The following is a 12,993-nucleotide window of genomic DNA, read 5'->3' as shown; positions in this document are numbered from 1 at the left end:
AAGTAAAGGTTTAAATTAAGGTAAGGTTGAAACATGAATCCCATAGACAGATAGTCAGCTACTCACAGTTTTTCACCGAGGCCTATTTGTAACACAATGTACTTATGTGGTCACGGGAAATGGGAATGGGCACAACCTAAATACAACAATCCATGTCATAAAGTGTATAAAAAAATGGTTGTTACTCATGGGACTCTATTCCCTTTCCTATAATCTAAGGGCTTAATAGAATGTATTTTTTATTGCACAGGAATAGAGAGATAATGCTACAAACAGATTAACAACAGCCTAAATAATAGAAATACATACAATTGGTGGAACACACGTCTGATGATTCTAGAAAATAAGACAGAATGGCATAGTATAATACTGTTTAGTATAGATATGTATGGAAAAAATAAAGCAATATTACTCACAAGCCCAGAGCCAAATTAGCATATGGCTCTCATGGGAAGCGTGATGGGACGCTTAATAGGATGTCCCCATCCTTCTTCTTGTTGTTCCTTAAATAGTAGTTGGTGAAGGATGCAATATTCAGATGTCTTTCAAATTGCAGATGTGTCTTTATTTGATGAATAAAAGTTGTACAAAGATAAAGGATAAAAATTCCAATTGACAATTAAAAGGTGATATAAATAAAAGTCCTGTATATACAGTCTGATCCAAAACGCGTTTCGCCCTGTGGTGGGGGCTTCCTCAGTTGGTGTCAGTCAGTATCCTCTGGGTAGGCTTCCTCTGCGTTCTTTTATAGCACTTCTGTATTCTACTTCCGGGTTTGCATTACTTATCCGCATTTGGAACGCATACTGCGTTCCACCGCCGTCTACATGCGTTCCACTTCCGGGTCGCGTATTGTGTGTCAATCGGGCGCACAATAGACATCACTGGAACGCATGGTAGTCGGTTTATGCGTTCCACTTCGGGATATTTTACAATTAGAGTCATAACAGAATGTGTGTTTTCAAAATGTCGGAATATTTTACAATTAGAGACTTTACAAAGTGTATATTCTCAAAGTGTGGTGATTACTATGTAATATATTAATTTGTATATTCCAAACTCTATTTTATATATATATATATATATATATAAAACTTGTATGGTAGCTAATAACCAGGAATAAATAAAAATACAGAGCAATCTTCAAGGAAATTATAATGCTGTGAGGTTTAAGTTAATATATGGCATTAAAATACATGATATACATATTGATATTGGGTTTTTATATATCTGTTATATATAAATAAATTTTAAAAAAGGCATATGTGTAATAATATATACATATAGAACTTATATGACATATAATGATGTTGTACGTAATTGTAGCTAAAATCTATTATGGTAATATGCTAAAAATGGGAAAAAAAAATTTCATACTTTAAAAGGAGTGGATAGGAAAAATTATGTATATATTTTAAATGAAGTGACAAATCTCGAAATCCGAATTTAGACCATAAGGGATAAGAAAAGAAAGCATTAGTCCACAGCAGCGAAGGGCCACCAAAAAGCATCAGACACTTTCTAAACCAAAGCAAAGGTTTTTACGGGTGCGGAACATGTTTAGCATGTAGGTCAACAAAAAAATCTAAAAAGACATATAACAGACCTTAGAGAACATACCAATATCGATTTTGTTATTAAAGACCAATTAACATGCTACTCAAAAGGAGTCATTTACCTATTAAAATGTCCGTGTAATTTAATATATATTGGCAGGACAATTAGGTGCCTACATGTACGAATATCAGAACACGTGAGAAATATTAAAAAAGGTTTGGAAACCCACCGCGTATCAAACCATTTTAAAACACATCATAACCTTAACCCGGATCACCTTTTTTTCTGCCCCCTCAAAATAGTTAAGAAAAATTGGAGAGGGGGAGATTACACCAAAAAGACAGGCTCAGAAGAGATGAGATTTATTTTCAATTTTAATACCCTTATCCCTTATGGTCTAAATTCGGATTTCGAGATTTGTCACTTCATTTAAAATATATACATAATTTTTCCTATCCACTCCTTTTAAAGTATGAAATTTTTTTTTCCCATTTTTAGCATATTACCATAATAGATTTTAGCTACAATTACGTACAACATCATTATATGTCATATAAGTTCTATATGTATATATTATTACACATATGCCTTTTTTAAAATTTATTTATATATAACAGATATATAAAAACCCAATATCAATATGTATATCATCTATTTTAATGCCATATATTAACTTAAACCTCACAGCATTATAATTTCCTTGAAGATTGCTCTGTATTTTTATTTATTCCTGGTTATTAGCTACCATACAAGTTTTATATATATATATAAAATAGAGTTTGGAATATACAAATTAATATATTACATAGTAATCACCACACTTTGAGAATATACACTTTGTAAAGTCTCTAATTGTAAAATATTCCGACATTTTGAAAACACACATTCTGTTATGACTCTAATTGTAAAATATCCCGAAGTGGAACGCATAAACCGACTACCATGCGTTCCAGTGACGTCTATTGTGCGCCCGATTGACACACAATACGCGACCCGGAAGTGGAACGCATGTAGACGGCGGTGGAACGCAGTATGCGTTCCAAATGCGGATAAGTAATGCAAACCCGGAAGTAGAATACAGAAGTGCTATAAAAGAACGCCGAGGAAGCCTACCCAGAGGATACTGACTGACACCAACTGAGGAAGCCCCCACCACAGGGCGAAACGCGTTTTGGATCAGACTGTATATACAGGACTTTTATTTATATCACCTTTTAATTGTCAATTGGAATTTTTATCCTTTATCTTTGTACAACTTTTATTCATCAAATAAAGACACATCTGCAATTTGAAAGACATCTGAATATTGCATCCTTCACCAACTACTATTTAAGGAACAACAAGAAGAAGGATGGGGACATCCTATTAAGCGTCCCATCACGCTTCCCATGAGAGCCATATGCTAATTTGGCTCTGGGCTTGTGAGTAATATTGCTTTATTTTTTCCATACATATCTATACTAAACAGTATTATACTATGCCATTCTGTCTTATTTTCTAGAATCATCAGACGTGTGTTCCACCAATTGTATGTATTTCTAATATTTTCTGTATAAGTGGTATAAGGGGTTCCCACTTGGTGGTCTGTAGCCATTTCTTGGCTACCACACGTATTTTACTACTGTATATTCACTCGCTTACTCCTTTGTAACAGCCTAAATAATACTGTAACAACAGCATCAGCTACAGCAGAAGCACCAATGTCCTGTACGTTTTAAATTAACTGTAACTACAGCCACAACCAACTGTGACCTTCATGGGTCAATTTTAAGTAATTATATAAAGAGTATTGGGCCATGCCAACTCTACAGGAGCATTCTACTGACTCTTTATTGATTACTGCTTTAGATGTTCAATGCATCTCCAGAAGAGACAATGAAGAAGTTGGTGTCCGTCTGAAGACAACTGACACCAACTTCTTCATTGTCTCTTCTGGTTCATTCCTCTTCTACATTATAGCCCTGTCTTCCAAACTCTCTCTCTCCTCTCTGACACTCTTGACATTTTCCGATCTATGGCTATGCCTTTTTTTCCACTTTACATTTTTATTTTTCTATTATGAAATGAGTGCATGTGTCAGGGCTTACCTGGGTGTGGGAGTCCGGCAGGCAGAGAAGTATGCTCACCCTTGCAAGAAAACACAGGCCAAGGTGATCAGGCAAGAATTCACCTGACCTGTGAGTCGGTGCACGGGGGCTGTGCAGGGTAAATCCAAAACACGGTACAGGAACAATAAACCAGGAGAATAGTCGTGGGAAGCCAAGGGTCAAAGGAAGCCAGAAGTCAGGATAATCGGTGTACCAAGCCAGAGGTCAATAACCAACTGGAGAACAGGAAACAGCAGGATGATCACCAGAGTCAAGGAACTGACACTGCCTTCTGGGAGAGGCAGTGTTATATACCTGGCTAACGAGACATCAGGCTCAGGTGTAACTTGAGTGACAGGAGAAGTTCCAACAAATGTCCAGCTTCAGTACTAAATACTAGACAGGGCTAGATACAGGAAACAGAAGCGGAGAGATGGCTCAGAGGTAAGCCAAAGCACCAGAGCTGCCAAGGTCCCAGGTTTGAATCCTGACAGCATGCAGGCTCTCCAGCCTTTTGATAAACTCAACAATAATTTAAAATGTTTCCACAAAAAAAAACCTATACTTGCCCTTCTGCCATAGAGGTATTATCTATTGAGTGAGTTTGTGTTAAAAAGGCCGGACCTTATTAGAAAGGTCTTGTATTGATCTGTGCTCACACTTGCAAATAATGAGTAAGTGTGACATTCATCAGGATTTATGTTGAATAACTGAATTATTGAAGTGAAATCAGAGAATCTCTCCACTTTTAGCAATTTAAAGGGACACCCCAGATCCCTAAATAACTTTAGCTTTCCTCTTTAATTTGTTTTGCAAAATGTTTAGATTTCAATCGAAACTGACACTTTTATAAATTAACTTGGTTACACCCCCCTGGCTGTCAATCAGACAACTGCTCCTGTTACTTCCTGGTTTGTTTAGATTAGTGGAGATAAACTCAGAAAACTAGAAAGGGAGGGCTTGCAAAGTCAGCAGACAAGATAACTGCAGGTTTTGCTAGCTGTTTTTAGATTTACCCTCAATCAAAAAAATGCATAAGTAAATGCATGCAAGTTTTCGTTTGGGCTATATCTATTAAACAGTGATTTTTATTTATTTTGTATTTGGGCGGATGAGTGTCTCTTTAAATATCTATAATTTGATTGACAATTTAGAGTTTAGAAAATAATCCCCTAATATTTAGGTTTTTCGGCTTTTGAAACTATAAATGTAACATAGAAACACAGAATGTGACGGCAGATAAGAACCATTCAGCCCATATAGTCTGCCATGTAGAGGAACTTATTCGTTTATTATGTAGTTACTGTCATTTTAATATTTAAATAAGTTAAAGGGACATCAATAATTCATCAATAAAACAAAAAAAATGGCATTGTCACTGTTAAATGTATATATTGTTCCTTAGAAAAAAAGGGCTAATTTGCAATTTTTTGCTTTTTAATACCAAAATGTATGACATACATTTAAGAGAAAAAGTTTGTTGAAAGAAAACTGTCAATGTATAGGTAACAGTTCCTCAGTTATCGATCTCTCTGATGGATGGCTGTTGAGACCAAGTGGTTGTGTCAAGATCATACATTTGAGTCTAGAGAGGTATACAAGAGCTCTCTAGAATGGTGAAGGACGTTTTCTAGCACAGCAGCCATCTATCTGGGTATCAAGGAGATCAGCCATGATGAGGATCTCAGCGTCTCTATTAAGAATTGCTGTATAGAAATGCATTACACCAATACATCAACATGGGGATCATTTAATATTTTTATGCTGAGCTTCAAGGGATAGGCTCTTCGCATGAAAACCATTACATGTCAAACTAACTTGATAGCATTCCTTGAAGAAGTAAACAGAAGTATAGATCAGGGTGTTGCAGTGGATGTGATCTACTTGGATTTTGCCAAGGCATTTGATACAGTTCCTCACAATAGATTAGTCTTCAAACTCAAAGAAATTGGTCTAGATGAAAATTATTTTTATTGGGTAGAACATTGATTTAAATACAGAATACAACGAGTTGTCATTAATGGTAAATTTTCAAGCTGGACAGAGGTGGCAAGTGGTGTCCCTCAGGGGTCTGTTCTGGGACCGCTTCTATTTAACATGTTTAGAAATGATCTTTAAAAAAGCATTCAAAGTCATGTTTCATTGTTTGCAGATGACACAAAACTCTATAAAGTAATAAAATGTGAGCAAGATACTAATTTACTGCTGAGGGATTTAGATAGACTAAATGTAAACCTCTTTAGTTTAGAAAAACGTCACCTCAGAGGGGATATGATAACATTATACAAATATATCTGGGGGCAGTACAAACCATTGTGTGGAAATCTATTCACAAACCGGATTTTACATAGGACACGAGGCCATGCGTTTAGACTGGAAGAAAGAAGATTTTGTCTAAGGCAAAGGAAAGGTTTTTTTACTGTAAGAACAATAAGGATGTGGAATTATCTGCCTGAAGAAGTGGCTTTATCAGAGTCCATACACATGTTCAAACAGCTACTAGATGCATACTTGAAAAAAAAACAGAATATTCAGGGATATAATCTTTCAATGTAGGGTAATAACTGCTTGATCCAAGGATAAATCTGACTGCCTTTCTGGGGTCAAGAAGGAATTTTTTCCCTAGTTTGTTGCAAAATTGGAAGTGCTTCAAACTGGGTTTTATTTCCCTTCTTTTGGATCAACAGCAAAAAACTAATGTGAGGAAGGCTGAACTTGATGGACGCAAGTCTCTTTTCAGCCCATGTAACTATATAACTATGCAATTAAACTGTAGAGTTTATGGTGCATAGTGTCCTTTAACCCCTCAAGGACCAATCTTCTGGAATAAAAGGGAATCATGTCACACATGTCATGTGTCCTTAAGGGGTTAAAGGAAATGACTCACACAGGCACACAGATACACACTCCAGTAAACATAGAAAAACGCTAAAAAAACCCACACATACAGTCTCACTATTAGAGTGACACAGACAGTTACACATTCACAGATACACACATACTCACTAACACACTCATGTTCATACATCACTCATAGGCATAAACACTCTGACATACACAGATACACAATCACAAACATAAATACACACTCAAACATCTACACGCACACACATACACACACACACACTCACATTCACAGTTACAGATGCAATACAGTCCTTGATCTTGTCACCTCCCTCTTGAAACTCTCCACCAGGCCCTGTTCAGCATATCTGACAGTCCTCAGTGCCTGGATACAGCCACACAGTGTTATGGGATAGAGGAGAGAGCAAGAGATATTATGTTACTTCCCATTCCCTCCTCCCCAGAAGCAGCACCATGCAGGAGACAAAAAGACTCTCTGCAGTGGCGGGCAGTGGGTTGGGACAAGTTGTATGTGCCATGGTGGGCTGACCACTCCTGTGGCTGCCCTCATGGTACTTGGTACTTTGCACCCTTAGCATCACAGGTAAAGGGTGTCTCTGGCTCTCCAAAGGGTGTCTCTGGCTCTCCACATTGTCTTCTATTCTAGGGCTCTCAATGGCTTAAACAGTGTAGGAGGCTAGGTAGGACTCCTATTATCCTTGTACACCATCAATATACATTTTCTTATTCCAAAAAGGAGTAGTTGCCTACAGAGTGAAATGTGCTGTGTGTTTAAACATAATAAAACCGGATATTAATTGCACATAAATTAGAAGTCTCACTGCTAAAAAATTACATTTTAAAGTACCATGAAGACAATATGTCTTATCCCTTCCAAGCAAATTAACTACGAACATGTGATATTTATTAATACCGTGTATTCGGAAAAAAACAGTTAATATAACAAATTGCTGCTGATATTATTTTATTATCTAAAAAGTCTTCTGAAAATATCTTAACTTTCGTCTTAGAGCCAACTTCACATCTTTATTATTTAAGCTGTAAATTAATGGGTTTAATATGGGAATAGCAGCTGTGTTAAAGAGAGAGAATAGTTTGTTGTAGTCCAGGCTGTCCTCTGTGACCGGCCTCATGTATTGGTAGATGAGGGTCATGTAGAGCAAAATGACCACCGTGAGGTGTGAGGAACACGTGTAGAAGGCTTTACGCTTGCCAGTGTTTGAACTTATCTTCAGGATGGCGACAATGATAAAAACATAAGGTATTAAGGTGAGCAGGAAAGGAATAAGGTTAAAAAATAACAATCCTTCAATAAAGAACAAGGTCTTGAGAACAGATGTGTCACTGCAGGAAAGTTTCATAACAGGCAAGAGATCACAGAAAAAATGGTTGATTATGTTGGACCTGTAACAGGAGAAGCCTGACAGTAAGATTATGAAAGGCATGTTTTCGAGGAGGCTAGTAATCCAACATAAAATGGCCAACAGAAGGCAAACTTTATTGTTCATAATCACTGTATATCGCAAGGGGTTACAGATGGCCACATAGCGGTCGTAGCTCATGACTATGAGGAGCTGAAGCTCACCACTAATAAAAGCTCCAAAGAAAAACATCTGGGATAAACAATAATATATGGAACCATTCTATCACCTGTTAAAAATACAATAAGGATATTATGTAAAGAAACAGTGGCAGAAGACATGTCTATTAGAGATAGATTGCCCAGGAAGAAGTACATGGGAGTGTGAAGATGGCGATCCAGGCAGATCAGGAGAAGGATGGTCATGTTACCACCAAGTGTCAGGAGATAAAGGAACATAACCAAAAGAAACATAGGAAGCTGCAGCTCAGGGTCATCAGAAATCCCTTTAATATAGAAATGTGTCACCATTGTCTGGTTAAACTGCTCCATGAATTTAGATCTCAAGTGCTTGTCTGCAAATATAAAAAGTCACATCGCAGATCATCGAGATATACTTTGATTGTTACGTTCAATGCTGAATGTAGTCAAGGTGAGGAAAACATTATACAGTGTAACCTGTAAACTATGTTTCTGTTTTCGTTATATAATATCACATTGCTAGCGAGTATGTTCGTTATACTTTCCTGGTAAAGACAGAGGGAATGCCCAATCCACAGACCGCTCTCAGGGATTGGAATCATTCAAATTGTAGCTGTGTTTACACATACAATGATAACACCCAAAAATCCAAGCTAGAAAACGTAAAAAGACAAAGGTGCAGCTGAAGACACTGGATGATGTCAGAGCTTTATGTTTCCTCTGAGGCAAGCAGTTCTTCAATTAATCCATGGAACGTCCTATTTTTGTCTTTATAGACTTTGCTGGCACAGGACATTTCTCCTTAGAGCTGACATTGCCCAAACAAAGTGTTATTGCCTCCCACATACTCCTTTAGACAGTAAAATAATAATTTGACTTTATCTGTGCCTCTGTCCCACGTGAGATGATGCTCTCCCACCTATAAACCATCAGTTTACTACGGCAGTGGAAAAGTTTCGTATTTAGGTTTCTGAAAACTGGAAAAAATACAGAAATAGCCAGAAGAGTCCCTCCTACCATGGTTTCTCTAAAATTCTAGTAAAAATACATCTTTGCAGGAGACTGAGCATGTTCACATTAATTTTTCACTTTTAATCAAGTACAGAAATTACAGGAAAACTCTACAGTTGTTGATTTAAAATAATATTGTATTTTAATAATATTAATCTTTGGATTTCTGTTTTTATATTCATATTTAGAAATATAGAAAATAAAACATATGCCTGTGGCCAAAATATGTCAGGTCGTGTTTAAATGGTCTATTTCCACTAAATATATTCACAGGTTCAATTAATCTGGGAATGGGTTTCAATCTTAAATATAAAACAGAGAGTGATCCCAGACATTCTGCTGGACCAACATGTATTTAGAGCAGGACAATAACAATAAAATGTAAGTTTACCCAAATACTTCACAATTCAAAGTAAGAGGAAAATAGAATCGTATTTATTCAACATTTATCCTGCTTAAAAAAATAAAAATTAAAGCTTGTTGCCTGAACCACAATTGTCTAACAGTTCATTTTTCCTTTTGATAACGTAGCAAGAGAGAATGTAACCAATGTCACAAATCAAATTACAACATGACAACAACAACTAGTATATTACCAGTACACAGCAATACACACAATAATGACTTACATTCAACATGAGAAAAATTGAAAGGAGTATCATACTAATGCCAAATTGTTGTGACTTCAAAATGAAAAGACCTAGTTAATTTGTTAACGGGTGTATTTATTAACCAGTAAATAGAGCTTAACTAGCATAAGTTTGCAAAAAGTTGTTCTATGACTGCTATTTTCATTTTACCAGCTTTACCAGTTTCTACAAATATAGCTTTTAAATTGACTATAATACACTGTTTAATAAATAAATCCCATAGAGATGGAAAGTTGGAGAGAATGCCTATATTCTACGGATGGCCAGGTCAAGAAAAAAAATATTGACAGAAGATCAAAATTTGTCTTTTTCTATTTAATATATATACTAATCATTATATTGTTTTTTTTGTATTATTGTGCTACAGATTGTATTGATATTAATCAATCTATCAGAACCCACTGATTTTAGAGAATGTTCCTTTGTCATATATTTCATAATGAATATTGTAACCAAATTCTATCTAATTACCTGTCACATCCGACTCGGGTTTCTTATCTTCCCCTTCAGAATCAGAACCACAGTCTTATAATCTTCTGCTTAGTCTAATGGGACATTCCCAGAGGTATAACATCTCCCAAGAGTCCAATTGTACCAAAAGCATCTATTACTTTAATTAATGTTTGGTATTCAATAACCTAATAGTGATGTTATCAGTTTTCTGATCAATATGATGCAAATCTTTTCTAATGATCAAGCAGATTAAATTAAAATTAGAAATAAAGGCAGTATTAAAACACACTTATTAATGTGAAAGAATTTACTTTGATTCCAAGGTTCAAGCTTATAGGTGTCATATTAAATAAAATTGGCTAACTTGGACCCAGGAAAGGCTTAATGCTTAAAACGACACTTGTCTAGTTCCGGGAGCAGATAGCCCCCACCTGAGCTGTCTTTTCTAAATCAGTCTGTTCTTTCTCTTTCTCGGAACTTATCTGTTATAGGTACATGACGTTCATCCCTATGTCTTATCTGTACTCCTTTCACACTTTCATTCCCTTCCTACTACTGTCATATTAGTATTTGCACGTAAGCACTTAAACAAAGAAACATAGAATGTGACGGCAGATAAGAACCATTCGGCCCATCTAGTCTGCCCAATTTGTTAAATACTTTCATTAGTCCCTGGCCTTATATTATAGTTAGGATAGCCTTATGCCTATCCCACGCATACTTAAACTCCTTTACTGTGTTAACCTCTACCACTTCAGCTGGAAGGCTATTCCATGCATCCACTCCCCTTTCAGTAAAGTAATACTCAGTAAAGTACTTCCTGGTATTATTTTTAAACCTTTGCCCCTCTAATTTAAGACTATGCTACGGAATCTGTTGGCGCTATATAAATTGCTATAATAATAATAATAATAATAATAATAATGTCCTCTTGTTCTGGTAGTTTTTATTCTTTTAAATATAGTCTCCTCCTTTACTGTGTTGATTCCCTTTATGTATTTAAATGTTTCTATCATATCCCCCCTGTCTCGTCTTTCCTCCAAGCTATACATGTTAAGATCCTTTAACCTTTCCTGGTAAGTTTTATCCTGCAATCCATGAACCAGTTTAGTAGTCCTTCTCTAAACTCTCTCTAAGGTATCAATATCCTTCTGGAGATACGGTCTCCAGTACTGCGTACAGTACTCCAAGTGAGGTCTCACCAGTGTTCTGTACAATGGCATGAGCACTTCCCTCTTTCTACTGCTAATACCTCTCCCTATACAACCAAGCATTCTGCTAGCATTTCCTGCTGCTCTATTTCATTGTCTGCCTACCTTTAAGTCATCAGAAATAATCACCCCTAAATCCCTTTCCTCAGATGAGGCTAGGACTCTATCAAATATTCTGTACTCTGCCCTTGGGTTTTTACGTCCAAGATGCATTATCTTGCACTTATCCACATTAAATGTTAGTTGCCACAACTCTGACCATTTTTCTAGTTTACTTTTCCATTTCCCAGCAACTTCTAGCAAGCTCCAGGCCTCACCTCACACTCCCAGAACCAACAATACCGAATCTCGTCCAGCAATTTTCAGCAAGCTCCAGGCTTCACCTTCTACTCCCAGAACCAACAATACTGAATCTCTCCATTTAAAATTTCCAGTAACTTCTAGCAACCTCCAGGCTTCACCTCACACTCCCAAAACCAACAATACTGAATGTCTCCATGTTTTATGTCCAGAAACTTTCAGCAAGCTCCAGGCCTCACATTTGTTTTTTGCGGTTGATCCAAAAGAAGGCAAAAAAAAACAGTTTTTGAAATAAACTCAAAAAAAAAACAAAAGCACATCAGGGTATACTAAAACATATAATTTTAAAAAGGCCAATTTCTATAAGTTAAGAGAAGCTTTGCAATATATTGACTGGCATAAACTCTTTAGTGAAAAGAACACGGAGGAGAAATTGATCATCTTCCAACAAATATTACAAAGGTAAATATCTCAGTATGTACCATTGGGAAATAAATATAAAAGAAACAAATTAAAACCAATGTGGCTTACTAGAAAAGTAAAACAAGAGGCGGAGCCTGGCTGTGGAGCTAACAGGACGCACGCTGTAAGAGCTCCTGGGCCTAAACAAGCTGATTGGACTACAAACTCGGGCCAACCTGGCGATTTGGACCCGAACCGGCAGAACCAGGTTCAGTAAGCATCTGGGCACCGGGGGATACCTCTCACGAGTGTTTCAGCCACTGGAATCCCCGGACCGAGGCTTACGGCCTACACCGCGTGGTGCTGCAGAGAGGCGGCCGCTCTCTCAGCCCACGAAGCCGCTGAGCAGGTGCCGCAACACAGCTGCCCTCCTCCCCCCCCCCCGGACCGGAGGGGGTTATCCCGGTCCAGCTTCAGACCCAAAGGAGCACAAGCCGACAACATAAAGCCACAGCATCTATTTAAAATGGCGGCTGCACACGAGGGATTGACACACGCTGGCCCACGACTACTAAGCGACGACCTGCCAGCCCGCATCGACCTATCGTTCGCAAACTTCTGGAAGAGGCTGCAGGAGAAACTGGCAATCGGAGCCGGACAAAGCACGGCACCACAACGACCTACCTCCCTCCCTCAACGTAACGCCTCTATGGCACCGAAATCGGGACAGTATAGGCCCTGTCAGACCCCGCAGAGAAGGAGAGTAAGGGGAAGCCGTACAGCTTCAGACAGCCCCGCCTGTCCGGTAAATGATATACAGACACAAACCGACCCACAATGCATGACCGCCCCTCCACGACCGGGTAAGCGCTTACCCCGAGGACGCCAGTCACAGC

At 37.7% G+C, this 12,993-nt stretch overlaps 1 pseudogene; it reads right to left on the bottom strand.

Moving 5' to 3' along the window:
* Window positions 1-6,783: 6,783 nt before the first annotated feature.
* On the bottom strand, window positions 6,784-8,421 carry LOC134573010 (olfactory receptor 8A1-like; annotated as a pseudogene).
* Between the last annotated feature and the right edge of the window lie 4,572 nt (window positions 8,422-12,993).

The sequence above is a fragment of the Pelobates fuscus genome, chromosome 9, assembly GCF_036172605.1.
Source record: "Pelobates fuscus isolate aPelFus1 chromosome 9, aPelFus1.pri, whole genome shotgun sequence".
Lineage (NCBI taxonomy): Eukaryota > Metazoa > Chordata > Amphibia > Anura > Pelobatidae > Pelobates > Pelobates fuscus.
Note: the sequence above shows the minus strand (reverse complement) of the source record. Positions and strands in the feature narration are given on the sequence as shown.